This window comes from Hibiscus syriacus, unplaced genomic scaffold (assembly GCF_006381635.1).
Source record: "Hibiscus syriacus cultivar Baekdansim isolate YM2019G1 unplaced genomic scaffold, ASM638163v2 tig00111197_pilon, whole genome shotgun sequence".
Classification (NCBI taxonomy): Eukaryota; Viridiplantae; Streptophyta; class Magnoliopsida; order Malvales; family Malvaceae; genus Hibiscus; species Hibiscus syriacus.
Genome location: NW_024063013.1, coordinates 538576 through 554323, shown reverse-complemented (window position 1 = coordinate 554323; position 15748 = coordinate 538576). Strand labels below are relative to the sequence as shown.

General features: G+C 35.4%; 1 pseudogene; it reads left to right on the top strand.

The window, feature by feature from the left end:
* The first annotated feature begins 11433 nt into the window (after positions 1 to 11433).
* Positions 11434 to 14679, top strand: LOC120155565 (annotated as a pseudogene).
* The last annotated feature ends 1069 nt before the right edge of the window (positions 14680 to 15748 follow it).

Here is a 15748-nt window from a genome sequence, read left to right as displayed (position 1 = left end):
TCAGAGGTTGAGGCTTCAATAGCCATGGAGAGATGTGGTCTGAATTCATCAATTACAGAGTTGACCGATTTCATATATGCTGCTCAAATGGCTAAGGCTGCTGACGCACTTCTTCTGGTAGAAGATAGGAAGCCATTATGCAATGATCCCAATTACAGGAAATAGTGAAACTCGGGCAATGATTTGTGGAAAATGAAGCAGAGGAAGCTTGAAAAGAAGCTTCTTAATGAAGACGATCATACAGTTCATCTTTCAAACCCAATGATTGGTTTTGAGGTTCATACCAAAACAGATCAGATAACTCGAAGAACACTCCCAGAAAATGCTATTGGGCCTCCTTATTTCTACTACGAGAACATGGCACTTGCTCCAGTTAGTGTTTGGACCGAAATGTCACAGTACTGATGTAGAGCCAGAATTTGTAGATTCGAAGTATTTTCATGCGGCTGTACGGAAAAGGGGCTATGTTCATAATCTGCCAATTGAGAACAGATTTCCTTTTATTCTGCTTCCTCCTTGCTCCATACATGATGCTTTTTTCGTTGACACAAAATGGTGGCCTTTATGGGCTCCCAGAAAAAAGTTGAACTGTTTACAAACATGTACAGAAAGTGCCAAATTAACAGAAAGGATCTGTAAGGCTCTTGAAGCTTATGACGATGAGCCATCTTCGAGTGTCCAGAAGTATGTTCTTGATGAGTGCTGAAAATGGAATCTGGTATGGGTTGAAAGGAATAAAATTGTTCCACTTGAACCTGATGAGGGGGAAATGCTTCTAGGTTTCCCTAAAAACCATACACGAGGAGAAGGATCTTCTAGAGATATATTCTCCGGTGATATCAATGTCCTGTCTCTTTTCTCTGGGATCAGTGATGCAGAGGTAGACTTTTACTGTCTTGGAATACCTTTGAAAACAGATGCGCAAGAACTGAGTAGTGATTAGTTGTAGCAATTGATGAGTAGATTTGGTGGATTCGACCTTGTTGTCGATGGCATCCAGAGTAACAACCTTACTGGAAGAAATAAACATCATCATGATGAACTAGATGATTTTCGTTAGTGCATTTTCTTGCAATGACTGCTACGACAACTGTCTCTTCTGCTGCTCCAATATATCCCACTCTTTTCGAATCATGGAACGGTTTAGTTGACAGTAAAACTGGTAATCTCCAACTTTTGGAATTCTGTAACCAATGTTACCCTATATAAAAGGCCTATAAGGGTAGATTCTATTCCAATGTCTTATTCTGTGCCATAAGTCCTTAAATTCAAATTCAGCAATCTTCTGAAGGACATAATGGATATCATCTTGACAAAGAAAATGATCGGCATAGAAGAAGTAGCAATGATGTATCAAGACTTGAGCCAGCATCACGGTATAACCAGAGTGCAGGTAGTGACTTGTTCATGGCTCTATGAAGTAATCTTCTAGAGAACGTGAATTGATGGTTGGGGAAAATAATCTGTCTGGTGATGCTTATCGCCCTCAGCATGAAAATAAACGATAATCTTTCCTGATGGATTGCTAATGATGTCATAGGAGAGTGTCACAAGTTCAATTCTCCAGACTTTCTGGACTCTCAGACCACTTGCCTTCAAAAATGTGAAGTGCTTCATTATTCTGGCCTCGTTCATTCTTTTTCTACAACAGAGGTAGAATAAGCAACAATTGCTTCAAGGACCTTCCTCATTTGAGACTGTCCTGTTTGAAAATGTTTTTTTCTCCTTTCTTTATTGAAGAATGAAAGAATTTTGTAAAGTATTACACCTTTCAGGTTCACAATATAATCAAATCATAAACAATGAATTTAATGAATATCAAATAAATAAGCTACACTTTTAAATCATTCAAAAATCATAGTCCTATGGCAAGTGTCAAAAGTATTGACTGATTTAAGGTGTAGGTTGATTTTGGTAAAGTAGGTTCTTTCAAGTTGGTTCAGTATGTCGCTTCGGGCTTCCACTAACTTGAAGAAATGGTTGTTATGCTCATCTTGTAGAGATACTTCTTGATTCCAGAATCTCAGGAACGTCTTTTGGGATGTGCAGTGCTTCATTTAAGAGCTTAAGATCCTCTCTTATATCGTTTGTTGCACCATCCAATATTTGAGCCGCCTTTTTAGGTTTTCAACTCGAATCCTCCTTTGGTTTCAAGATGTTATTTAACAATTTACATCTTGAACCCCTTTTTTATCATTTTTTTATATCATGCATTAAAGATTTTAAAAACCAATTTTTGCAAATAAAAATCAATCTTGAGAGGCGGAATAAATTCTGAAGATATTCTCTTTAGATGCCTTCAATCTTTCTTTGCTTGACTTGGATCTGCCTTGCTGGGGATTTTTCCATCATCTGGATCCCTCTAGACTGCCAAATTTTGGATTTATTTCCATTTTTTCATATCTTCATCATTTCTTGCTCTTCTTGTTGAATATGAATATCTGAATTAATTGTACTTGATACATCTTGTAACTTGAGGCTCCCTGGAGTCACCCATCTTGATTCAATTTCTCCCCTTTTTCTTTTTCCTTTTTTTCCCTTTTTTCTCATTTTTCATTTTTCATCTTTTTTCTTTTTTCCTTTTTTCTCATTTTTCTTTTTTCATCTTTTTTTCTTTTTTTCTTTCTTTGCTGGATTTTTCTTTTTTCTTTCTTTGTTGGATGAGTATAAGACTTCAATTGCTTTGAACACCTCTTTTTCCTTTTCATCTTTTTTTCTTCTTCAAGTATAATATTTCTTGACAGAATCTAAGTTTATTTGGTTTCTCAGAACTTTCCCATCCATTTTTGCCAAGATCAACGCTTCTCCGAAAAAGGCATTTTTTACAACGTATGTCCCTTCCCAATTAGGCATCCATTTCCCCCAGAAATCTTTATGTATAGGCAAAATCTTTTTCAGCACTAGATCATCCTCTTAGAATTCTCTTGGATGTATTTTCTTGTCCGTTTCTAATGCATTTGCTCATGGTAAATAGCTTTCAATTGATTCTCATCAATAAGGTTTAATTGATTAAATCGAGCTTAGATACATTCAGTCTTCTCCAATTTGTCCTCCTTTAGGATACAAAATGATGGGATCTCAACTTCAATTGGTAATACTGCTTCCATCCCATAGACTAAACAATAAGGTGTTGCCCCAGTAAATGTTCGCACAGTAATTCAATATGCATATAAGGCAAAAGGTAGCTTCTCGTGCCAATCCTTGCAAGCTTCAATGGTCTTTGTAATGATCCTCTTAAGGTACTTATTTGCTCCTGCAAATGCCCCATTCATCTTTGGGTGATATGAAACTGAGCTGGCGTGCTTGATCTGTGCGCGAAGTTTAGTCATCTCATACATAGAAGTCCTTGTAAAAAGAGGTATCTCCAGGGGGATGAATATTCAAGATTAACTTTACTGACATGAAAAATGTAATTAATGCATGATATATTTATTTCAATAAATCATTTTTTTTTCTTCTCTGAGTATGCTCCAATCACTCGAAATTATCTTCGATAAGCTGGTCCATAATGCCTCATCTCATCTCCTCTTGCAGGAAGATTCACGGATAATTGAAAGTTTGGTTCTTTTGAGGTTATTTGGTTTATGGTGGTTTTGTGTTTGGAAGGACTAATGTGTGACTTTTAAAGTCATGTATATGGTAGAAGGTAGTATAATGAATCGATCAACTCTACCCGAAAAAGTAAACATCTAGAGTTGGTGTCTCAAAAACAGGTGGAGACATTACTTCAGAGTCTCAGATAAATGTAGTGTCAGGATTTGGTTTTGGTAAGGGTCGAGTAATTGGCGTTGAATGAGATATGGAAGATATAATTTTACCACTTGCCAAAGATCTATAACTCTTGAAAATTTAAAAGAATATTTAATCTACTTGATACTCAATAATCTCAAGATTAAAACTTAATTACTTGCTTATAACCATAAAAGCAACATAAATTTATTTATTGCACAAAGGGCGGAGAAAAGGAACAAAAAACAAGTTCAAACAAGATGCTGAAAGTAGAAATGTACTACTGTGGTAGATATCAACTTCCACTTGTTTATCTATTATGCCTCATTATAATGTTAGGTGTGTGTAATAGGACTAAGGTTTTTTGTCCTCATTAGCCCCCCATTTCTTGATCATCTTTTGTGTCAAATTCTTTGGATAAACTCTCAAATGCACAAATCTTTGCTTCTTCCTGATCAGTCTCTATCATCATCTTCTTCTTCCCCGAGTGGAAATTAGGCTCAATTTTATATTCAGAATAGCTTCCTTTGGTGATGAAAGTTTTGTTCTGATTCTAAATGCATCTTGCAGCTGTGATTGTAGTAGTATTCACTAGACTCTTTATATTACCCATTGCTTCACTTGTCCTCAGAACATCTGATACAAATGTTTGAGGTTTCTTCAGAGTTACATTATTCCCATTCATTCTTAAACTGGTGGGCCAATCTCGAATTACCTCTCTTTTCATTTCTTTTTCATTCTTTAGTATCAGAGAAGTATCAGGAGGTGAATCTGTCATACATACTTCATATTCCTTAATTTTGCCTTTTTTTCTTTTCAATATCTTCTGATGTATGATCTTTATTTGCCTTGACCGTGTTAATTTCATTTTGGGGTTTGAATCCCGGTTGTTTGATCAAAATGAATTAACTGTTAACATCCACTCTTATGATTTTATGAACCAAAAGGTCTTGAACTTGTCTTTTGAAGTTACCGCAATTCTCGATGGAGTGTCCTCGGATTCCAGCATGATATTCACAAAAGACTTTCTCATTATACCATCTTGGGTAAGGAAGCAACAAAGGCTTAGCCTGACATGGGCCAATAAGATGGGCTTTGAGTAACTCATGATATAACTTGCTGTATAAAACTGAAGGAAACTTGGGTAGAATTTCCCCTGACATCACTGTCATATTACAATTATTTTCTTTGCTTTCTTGAAGACCTTTTGACTTACGATCTAGATGTTTTCTTTGTTTAGCTTTCTTCAATGGTACTGAAATTTCTTCTATGTTTCTCTTCAACTTGATATTTGTCTCATCTTCTGGGGTCATACCCAATTTTTGGAGATTTATCGAATTTCCACATTCCTTGGCAAAGTTCTGGTCATTTGTTTCCATTGTATCATCTACATTATTCATAATCCTATTCAAATCTTTCACAACAGGATCCTCTAAGGGTTTCTCTCCATGTATGACAACATTCATCAGGTTCATCAGCTTGGTCATTTGCTCTTTTGAATCATCCTGAAACTTTTTTGCATGATCAGTCATTTCTTGTTGAGTCTTGATAAGTTGCTCTTGCAATTTCTCAATTCTACCAACCCTTGCTAAAATCTCATTCATGGTTATTATCCTTCTTTAGGAAGACCAAGTTAACTCCACTTTGATTCTGTCATGGAATTCTCCACGAATTATTCCACGTTGTCATGATTAAATGCATGTAAAATAGTTTGAAATAAAATGTAATTATGGAAATATGCAAATGTAAATACAAACGTAAAAAATGAAAATGTAAATGCAAATGTAAATATGTGAATGTAACAATAAAAATGCAAATTGTATAGTACAAAAACAAATATAAGAGTATAAATGCACAATGAAAAATGCAAATATGCAAAATGCAAATGCATGTATGAAAAGGTGTTTACTCAAGAGTGATCATCTTAGAACAGATTTCATTGAACACAAAAGTTTCGATACATCAAACAAAACTTTACATATAGGGATATCTTTCACTTCTAACTTCTCCAAAGCCCAGTTAGCTTCCATTCATGCTCAATAGTTGAGTCTTCAGTCTGCTTCATCTCCTCGTAAAGTCAGCTAAATCTATCATTTAAGAACCATATTGCTTGTCTGGACTGCAACTTCTTCCATGACATTCTCTTTCATCTTCTGTGTCATTTCTCGGAGTTGCTCATTTTCCCTTGTAAGAGATCTTTTCTATCCAAGAAGTTCTTGAACAAGATCTTCATATATGTTGCAGTTCTTTTTCAACTTGGTGACCCCTGTGATCCACTCTTCTGGGGTGTTTCCTATGCCAGCATTTCGAAAGGCTTGACCGATCTTCTGAAAATCTTCATGCATGGTTTTTTTTTCTGTGCTTAATTTCTTGTTTTGGTCGTTCAAGTCCTTCAAATAACATGCTTGAGCTTCATAAAAACCTCCACTACTCTGAATGCCCTGACTGTTGTTCTTACCATAGACTGCTTTTGGTATCAATCTGGTAGGATCTTTGTGTAACACTTTTGGTATTAATATAACCGGTTCTCTATGTACAAAACTTCCCTCCAGCCTCGTAGTTTCTTCAGGATGTTTTTCCTTGGCCGCATCATATTTTGTTTGATCATAAAACTTTTCGTCCATTTACGATTTCTTTCCAATTTGATGAACAATCTTTCAAGTCAACACCTTTTGATTATGTCATGATTATGTAATGCAGACAAAAGAATATAAACAAATTAGAGTAATGTAACATGCATGGAAAAATAAGAAAACAAAAATAGAATAATTAGTACCAATTAATGGAAAGAAAAATTCTATTTATCAAGGTATAAATCCTAACCTCATGCTTTCTAGTTCCATGCTTTGTTTAGAAAAATTAACCTAACAGTATAATTACTAGTTCGCAGGCATTTATTCAGAGAGAAAAATAATAAATTAAATAAATTAAAAGCTAGAGCTTATTTCTCCTTTGTGTACACCTATGGATAGGGTTTCAATACTTCTTAGATAAAGTAAAGGTACCCGAATTGTCCTTGTTAGTGCCCCCTTGGGCTGCTAAACCCTCAATCCTGGTTCATTACAGACTTAAGAAGATCAAGTTCAATTCGAGGGGACACATTTCCCTATACCTGACACGGAGAATAAATTCTCACGAAGACATAGGATATATAAACCCCGAAAGTTACTTGCTAGGTCTGACACAGAGAATAAATTCTCACGCAGACGTCGCTTTCACTCCCACTTAAAAGGGACAAGCTTGATTAAAAGCTTATGTTATACATGTGTTGTGTGTGAGGAGAAATGTTCAAACCTCTAACAAACAAATAAAATAATTAATACTTGAATAAAATAAATAAATAAAAAATATTAATAAAATAATATAAAAATAATAAGTAATAAAAATTTGAAAGAAAAGAATTAAAAATTAAATATATGAATTTTTAATTTCTAACTGATAGAGACAATTTACAATTGATTTTAAAGTTTGACAGTCCCCAGCGGAGTCGCCAAGCTGTCGTAACCGGTTTTCGTCCGGGCACGAAATATTTATTTGGCGGGAAAAGTGATGTGAATAAATGGTTTTTAAAAATAATTTAGGAGTCGCCATCGGCCTTTTGGGTCAGGTAGGTCGAATACCTAAAAATCATCCTTTAAAAGAGTTTTTAAGAAAACATCGATTAAAAGATAAACTGATCTGCGTTTTAACCAAAAATTTGTTCTTTTTAATAATAAAAAGGGATTCGTGGTCAGTTACGTTTAGGGAAGGATTAGCACCCCTACAATGCCCAAAATTGGTACTTTTTATTTATAAATTGTCTCTATTATTAGAAATTTAAAAATTCAAAATATATTTAATTTATAATCCTATTATTTCAAAATTATTAATATAATTGAAAGAAAATATATATAATAACATATTAGAAAAGGGCTTCTATGTGCTTTAAGACAGCTCTTTCTTTTGATATTTAAATAAAATAAAATAAAACAAAATTATTTTAATATAATAAGATATTTATTTATTTAAAAATATTAGAAAAGGGTTTCTAGTTGCTTTAAGACAACTCTTTCCTTCAATATTGATAAATAAATAAATATTAAAATGTGTAATAATTTTTCCTAAAAATAATTTAAATAAAACTAAATTATAATTTTTAAAATATTTAATTATTTAAAATACCAGAATAGGACATCCAGTTGTATTAAGACTGCCCTTTTCTTTGATATTGAAAATAAATAAAGATTATTATTTAAAAATATATATTTATGTGACTAATATGAAAATAATAATAAAATAATATAAAAGTAATAACAAAATAATAAATAAATAATGATTAAAAAGCAATAATATTAATTTGCAAAATATAAAAACAATCAGGGTCAAAAATGAAAAGAAACAAAATATTGTTGACTAAAAAGTAAAATATCAAAATTAAAGGGCATATTTTGAATTATTATAAAAATATAATTACTAATAGTGTAATTTAAACTAATTAATTAATAGGTGATTAAGATAAATATTAATTAAACTATGAGGGACTAAAATGGATATTTACTCTAATATACATATAAAATACTGGTAAGGACTAAAACATAATAAAATAAGATTCGAAGACTGAATTAGAATGTTCAGAAGTTAGTTTCAGTGACTAAAATGAATAATTACAAAACTCGGATGGCTGCGGAAAGGGTTTGGTCATACGCGAAATTATAGATATACCCCTCCCAAAACGGCGTCGTTTGGGAAGGGGTATAAATACCCCAAACGGTTGGCCCTTCGGGCCAGCTCTCTCATTTCTCTCATTTCTCTTCTCTCTCTAGAGAAGAGAGATATCATTTCTCTCGCTTCTCTCTAAAAGTCACCGACCGGCCACCATTAACAGCGGCGATCACCACTGCCGGCCACCACCAACGGTGGTCGGAATTCCCAAATTACCCTAGAGTGTAGATCTCGACCTCCTAAGGCCGAATATGGATTTTGCTTGTCCTAAAACGCTTTAGATCGTTCTAGATCTAAAATAAATCGAAGGTTTTACCTTCGGTTTTACAATGATTCCGGTGGTTCCAGACGGTTTGGAGGCTTCTACGATGGTAAGATGCTCCTTTTCCTCTTCTTTCTGGTTTTTTTTTCTCCCTTCCTTCCTTTTTTTTGTTTGCAGGGGAAACGAGGCTTTATAGCCTCGGTGAGGCTCTCGTCGGACCAATCTAGAGGATGAAAGCCTTGGTGAGTCACCAAAGCTATGCTGGTGACTCACAGTAGGGTCTTGACATGGATGGGGCAGCTGGCTCTCTGGAAAGCTATGTGAAGGCTTGGCGTGGCAGCAACAGCGTCGGTAGCAGTTGTTTGGACCACTTGGCGTTAGAGGCGTCGGCGCTGGATGTTCTGGAATCAATGGCGGCGGTCGTGTGGAGGAAGGATCATTAGCAGCTGGGGCTAGGGTTAGATGATACAAACCCTAAATTAGGTTTAGGGTTTTTTGTGGGCTTTTGGATCTGGGCCGGTTACTGTTGGGCTTCAGATTTTGTAAAATGGGCCTGTAAAAATGTAATAATAATAAATTATTTATTTAATAATAATAATATAATATAATAATAATATTAAAACAAAATAATAATAATAAATAAAACAAATGAAATAAAAAAACTAGTGTCTTCACTACCTAGATCATTTTCCTATTCTCCCTGGATTTTGCAAGCCTGAAGATGTCATTTTGTCCTTCCTTGGTGTCTAATCTCTGGTATATTTCCTCGTATGCATTATCCTTTGCTTTAGTCATTGTTTTCTTGGCTTCCTGCTTTGCCTCCTTGTATCTTTGTTTAGCTCTCGATATTTCTTCGTCGTCATAGCATTGTAGAAACTCCTTGAAGCAAGTTTGCTTTGTCTTCACCTTAGTTTGGACTTCGTTGTTCTACCACCACGATTCTTTATGTTCATTGACCTTCCCTGTCGACAACCCAAGGGTGTTTTTGCCCACCTCTCTGATGGAATTTGCCATATTTTCCCATAACATATATGTATTATTTGAGTTTGTAGTTCCAAAACCTGTATAAGACAAAACCTTACTTCTAGAGTCATCAGATATCGCTCCATATAAGTTTTTCCAAAGGATGGTAGGTTTACATAGTTTAGCCCTCCAATGAGTGCTCTTCCCATGGTGTACGCAGAACACCAAAACCAACAATATGTTTTGTGATGCACATGCCTCTTCGGGGAACACCCTACAGTCAATGTAAGCCCATCAATCCCGATTTTGAACCAGGATGTAGTCGATTTGGGTACAATGTTCTTCGCTATGGAACATAATCAAGTTCACATCTCTCTTGTTAAAGAAGAAGTTAGTGACCACCATATCGTGTGCAGTAGCAAATTCAAGCAACGTACGCCCCTCCTCGTTCCTACTACCAAAACTGAAACCCCCATGAACACCGTCATACCCGTCGATTTCACTACCTATATGGCCATTGAAGTCTCCCCCTATGAAAACTCTTTGGTCCTCCGGAATGCTCCTAAGTACATCATCTAATGAATCCCAGAAGCAACGTTTTCCCCCTCCCCTAGGCCAACGTATGGGTCGTACACTGAAAGGACATTCACCACTTCCGCTTCTATAATAACCTTAATCATCATGATCCTATCACGGTATCTACAAACTTCAACTACATTTTCCTTGAGCCTAGAGGATACCAAGATACCCACCCCATTTCTAGCGTTATCTATGCCTGAATACCACAACTTGTACCCGTTACACTCTCTAGCGCGAACCCCTTTCCACCTAGTCTCTTGAATACATGCAAAATCTATTTTCCTATTACTTAATACGTCGGTCAACTCCAGCAACCTAGCATTTAATGTGCCTACATTCAACATACAAACTCTAAGTCTAGTCTCATTGACACCAGTCTGTCGAGCCCGCCCCCTATACGCCCTATGGGGTCTAAAAGAAGGACATGACCTCAAGTAATCATCTATATCCGAATGAGGATCTATGAAAAAGGAATCCAAAGAAGACAGAAGATGCACAAAAAAAAACGCTAGAGAATTGAGAGGTACTAAGAAGCCTAGTTGGTTACTAAATAGGATTTTAATTTATATAATACTATTGTTATTATTATTGATATAAGCCTAGTGTTAAAAGGGGGGAAATAAAATAATATTGATTTTTATCTTCCCAGATAAAAAATGATACTACTAATTAGAGAATTAAACATTACGCAATAACTAGCCCTAGGTTAATAAATGAAAAAGAACATTAATTTCCTAAAGCAATAAAGAAGAATATGCAAACCTTAAAAAACCTGAGGGAGAGTGTAAATTGAAAGCAAAAACAAGAACAGATGCGATCGGTGTTTCGAGAATTTTGATGGCAATAACCAAAATGACAAGGATGATGACGTCGATCGAAAAATAACAAGAGGACAAAACATCACCTGAGAACAAGACGTCCCTGAATATATGAAAAGAAGAACTCAAGAAAAAGTAAAGTATAAAGTACACAAAATAAATAATTGAACACGCATCATTGAAATGATTTAATAAAATAATTCGGACTAGTAATCCGCAGATCAAACATGAACAAAACAATCTAAAAATAACAAAGGAAAAACGGGAGAAAAATCCTAGATCTAATCCAGATCTACATATAAATAAAATATAAAAATAAAGAGAGCGAATAGAAATAAGGAAGAAGAAAGATTAAGAAAACAAATAAGAATACTTAGCCGGATGAAGATAATAGCAGACTGGATCTTGAGAGAGAAGGGCAAGAGTATATTTTGATGAGTGTTCTTGGTGCCCAAAGTTCCGTAGCCCCAATGAAAGTGGGTCGGTAATTAGCAGAAGCTTTATCGTTGATCAAACAAAAAACCTTGGAAAAGAAAGCAAGAAGAACCCAGATCCGATGCTAAGGGGAAAAGGCCAGAAAAACTCCTCTTTCGATCCATTTCCGGTAAAAGTTTCAAAACTTTACAGATGCCCAGTACTCCCATTTTGGAGGTTGATCGAATCGATTGCTTATCTCGTTTCGTTTCGTGTATTTGTTGTTGTTGAAAACAGGTCCCAACAAGATACTGCTTCGAGCATCGGGTCGCCGCCAGTTTTTGGATTTAACTGCAGAAAAAGCCAAACGGAATTACGCTGAGAATGTCTCCGAGTACAACACTGTCCTCACTTCTCTCAATACCAGACGAAGGTCTCGTCTTTTAACTTGTTGCTTCATCTTGATCTTATTTGATGTCTTTGTTCATAAATGGCGTAGTTTCTGCTTTATACTTTTTGTTCGTAGAAATGCTGCAACATTGTAACGCATTATTACTTTATTATTTCATTGTATTTAACTACTTCCACACTGTGGGTCTTCCTCTTTCAAGGGTACTCTGGTATTTGGATATTTTTTATAATCTGCTTCTATTTGCTTCACCGTGTTTAAGGCTGCATTTTAGGCTTAATTCTTTAACAATACTTTCTTGCTGTAGGATAAGGATGGAGTTCAGCATCAAATATGTATCCTGCTCTTTATCGGGTTATTTTGCGGCCTCTTGTTGCTTATCTTGACATTTTGCTTTGGTTTGTGGGCATTAACAGGTAAAAATGACTGGTAAAGCCTTTTCTTGTCAGTTCCAGATAATTAAAATGCAGGATGCTTATTGACCTTGTTGACTGGCTGTATCTATTGTTTCCACTTATGATAGATGGCAAGAATCCTAATAAAAATGAATTCATTCTGCCATTTGATCATTTCAGCTTTTTCTGGGCCAAAAAATGAACATCTTGTACCTGCTGGAAACACATATATTCAGGTTTACTTTCTTCAATGTTTATTTCCTATTTAACCTTTCAGTTATTCTCTCTTAGTAGGCTTTCTTCCTTTTATGCGCATAAACCTTGGAATTTGTTAGACAGAAAGGTAACTTTAGTAATGGAATTCGTACTTCTTTAAATCAGTTCTATTTCCTTTCCTCTTGATTGTTCACGGTTCAGAGATATTTAAGGGATTGTTCATTTTCGGAAAACTGAAGCACACTTATTTTGAAGATTTCTTACTTTTTCTGGCTATAGGTTATATCTATCCAATGGGATGTCAAATTAATGAATTGGCCAACTGGGTCCACTTAACTCCTGAAATATTCTCCATCTTTAAAATTGAAATGTTATATCTGCTTTCATCTGGTCATGTGTTTATCATATCATGTGATGGAGGGTAGAAAGCAGTCTTCTGGAGGTTAATCTGCCCTAACTGGACTTAGGGTTCATAAAATTTTCTTTGGAACTGAAGCCGTTACTATTTGCATCTGCTTGGTTGACATCTGTTATTGAAATCCATCCAATTACTACCATCTTTTATGAGTTATTCCTACAGCTAGTTATCCTCTTGGAGCAACAAGTTGAACTGAACTGTCTAGTTTTTATTCTTATGACTTCTTCTCGTCTTGATTATTCCCATTGCCTTTTAATTGAAACAAAGTCTTTTATGCATGTAGATTAGAGGTTTAGCATGGCCGGCAGTTGTAGTTGGATGGGTGGCGCAAAGTGCCAGGTGTGATGTATTTTATTTTCTCCTCCCAGTGAATTGTATTCGAATGAACTTGCGATGCATTTTGAGTTATCGGCAAACTGTAATATGGGATGTATACAGAAAGCTTAATATTATTATTATTATTTGTGAAATGAAACTGCTTTTGCAAGACTCCTATTCTATATATTCCAGCTATAACCAAGGATGTCAGCTAATAAGCTATTGGATTTTTATGATCCTAGTATTCATCATCTATTTTGTGGGATATATTTTAGTCCATATCCATTTACGTACTCTGCAATATTATTTTTGTCCAATACTGGCATACTTGTTTATGTAGGATTCATTCTAGCCTGATTGCTGATGGATTTTCCGTTGTTGATTTACCATGATTGCATGTATTTGTTGCTTCATTTCCTTTTTGTTTCTCTCACACTCTCTTTCTGTCGCCCAGCCTTGGCATGAAAGATTCCTGGGGACCATTGAAAGCTTTGGCTGTTGCCAGTGCCATAAATGGTATTGGTGATGTTGGCCTTTGCATGTATTTAGGCTATGGTATTGCTGGGGCGGCGTGGGCAACAATGGTTTCACTGGTGCTGAATGAACCCAAATTTCCCATTTGTACAAGTGTTCATTGACTGGGAAATACTCTTTGGCATTCCCACTTACTGGCATATGTTGTAGGTTGTTGCAGCTTATATGATGATCGATGCTCTAAACAAGAAAGGGTACAATGCATTTGTAATCTCCATTCCATCATTTAATGAACTGTTGATCGTGCTAGCAATTGCTGGTCCAGTAGTTGTAACTTTGATGTCGAAGGTTTACATTTAACTAAAATTTAATAGCAATATCTTTTACTCTGCAACCATATGCTTTCATCTGAGACACTTCGATGTTCTTTTTATGTAGTTTTCTACTCTCCTTATATATTTCGCCACATCCATGGGAACACACACTGTTCCTGCTCATCAGGTTAGATTTTACTCACGCTTGTGATTCTTGGTCATTTTTCTGCTTTTATCTTGCATCTTTGAAATTCAATAACCATTCTCACCAGGTCATGCTTCAAATATTTGCCATGTGCGGGGTGTTGGGTGAGCCTCTCTCTAAAACTGCAGTCATTTATGCCCGAGTTGATATATGGAGTCGATCAAAGTTTGCCAAAGGTTGGTTACCTCAACTTTGGTTTTATGCCTCTTCCGCATTGATAAGTAGAATGGAATCTTTCATTTTGGATGCAGTCCCCTAACATGTGATGAATTATTTATCATATCAAACAGGCTAGAATGCTGCTAAAATCACTTGTCACTATCGGCGCTGCACTTGGCCTGCTATTAGGGACAGTTCCTTGTTTTTTTCCCAATATATTTACACCTGATATAAAGGTCATAAATGAGGTCAGTTCATATTTGCTTATGGCGTGACAAGCAGTGGGAAGACTCATACGAATAATATTTATTTTAATTGAAAGTGAAAGAACCTAGACTAAATTCTAGAGAACAATGTCAAACTACATTACATTTAATTTTAATGTTTATAAATTTTAATTTATTTTGTTGTGTAAAGTTATGGTTGATGTTAATTAGATAAAGCTACATGATATTAAATTTAGGTGATGTAGAGAAGAAATGAAATATGCAAAATATAAATTAATCTTAGAACAAGAACGGCACTATAGATCTGGCTTTTTGTGAAGTTTTCTCAAAAAAGCTGCTATAGATCTTGACCTATTGCGGGATTTGTTCCAAAAACACCACTATAGATCCGACCTTTTGTGGCGTTTTTGATCTCGACCTATTGCGGCAGTTTTTTCACAAACGCCGCTAACTTTAGCGGCGTTGGTATTGCCGTCGCTTCTTGAGGTGTTTTTGCTATCATCGCGAGTGCTTTTAGCGGCGTTTAAAAACGCTACTATATGACTAAAAAAATGCCGTTAAAGAACAATTTTGCGTAGTGATCATGTAGAATGAAAGGAAAATTCTACATTTTTATTGTTACTAATTTAAATGTGTATTCATAAAATCATAGAATGCCAGATTTCACTAAGAATGTGTTGGTTAATCACCACCTGGTTTAGCTCCGAGTTTCTCCCAGCTGAAGCAACAGAGACCAATGATGAAGCGTGGGTGTAACCGAATGGGTTTTTGTCAGTTTGTCAATGTCAGTTCCACAACGCTTGGAATAGAGTAGGAGAAGGAAGATGATGCAAAACAACACTGATAAAATAGTAAGAAATATGAAAATGGTTGTGTTCAGTATGAATGAAGAAGAACATGGCCTTGCTTGTTGAAAGGACGATAATGACAAAGGATGTTAGTAATATTCGTATTATTAGTGTTATGATAATTATCTGCAAATGCGGGGAATGAAGATTTACAGGAACAAAATGAAAAGAAATGGTTGCAAGAGATAGAAACTGCCCATGTTAGGGCTTGAAATTAGCAGCAAGAGAACGAGAATGACAAATGAATGTTTTAAATTTGAAAAAATAAAGATCGGTAGTCTAGTGAGAAACTACTATTT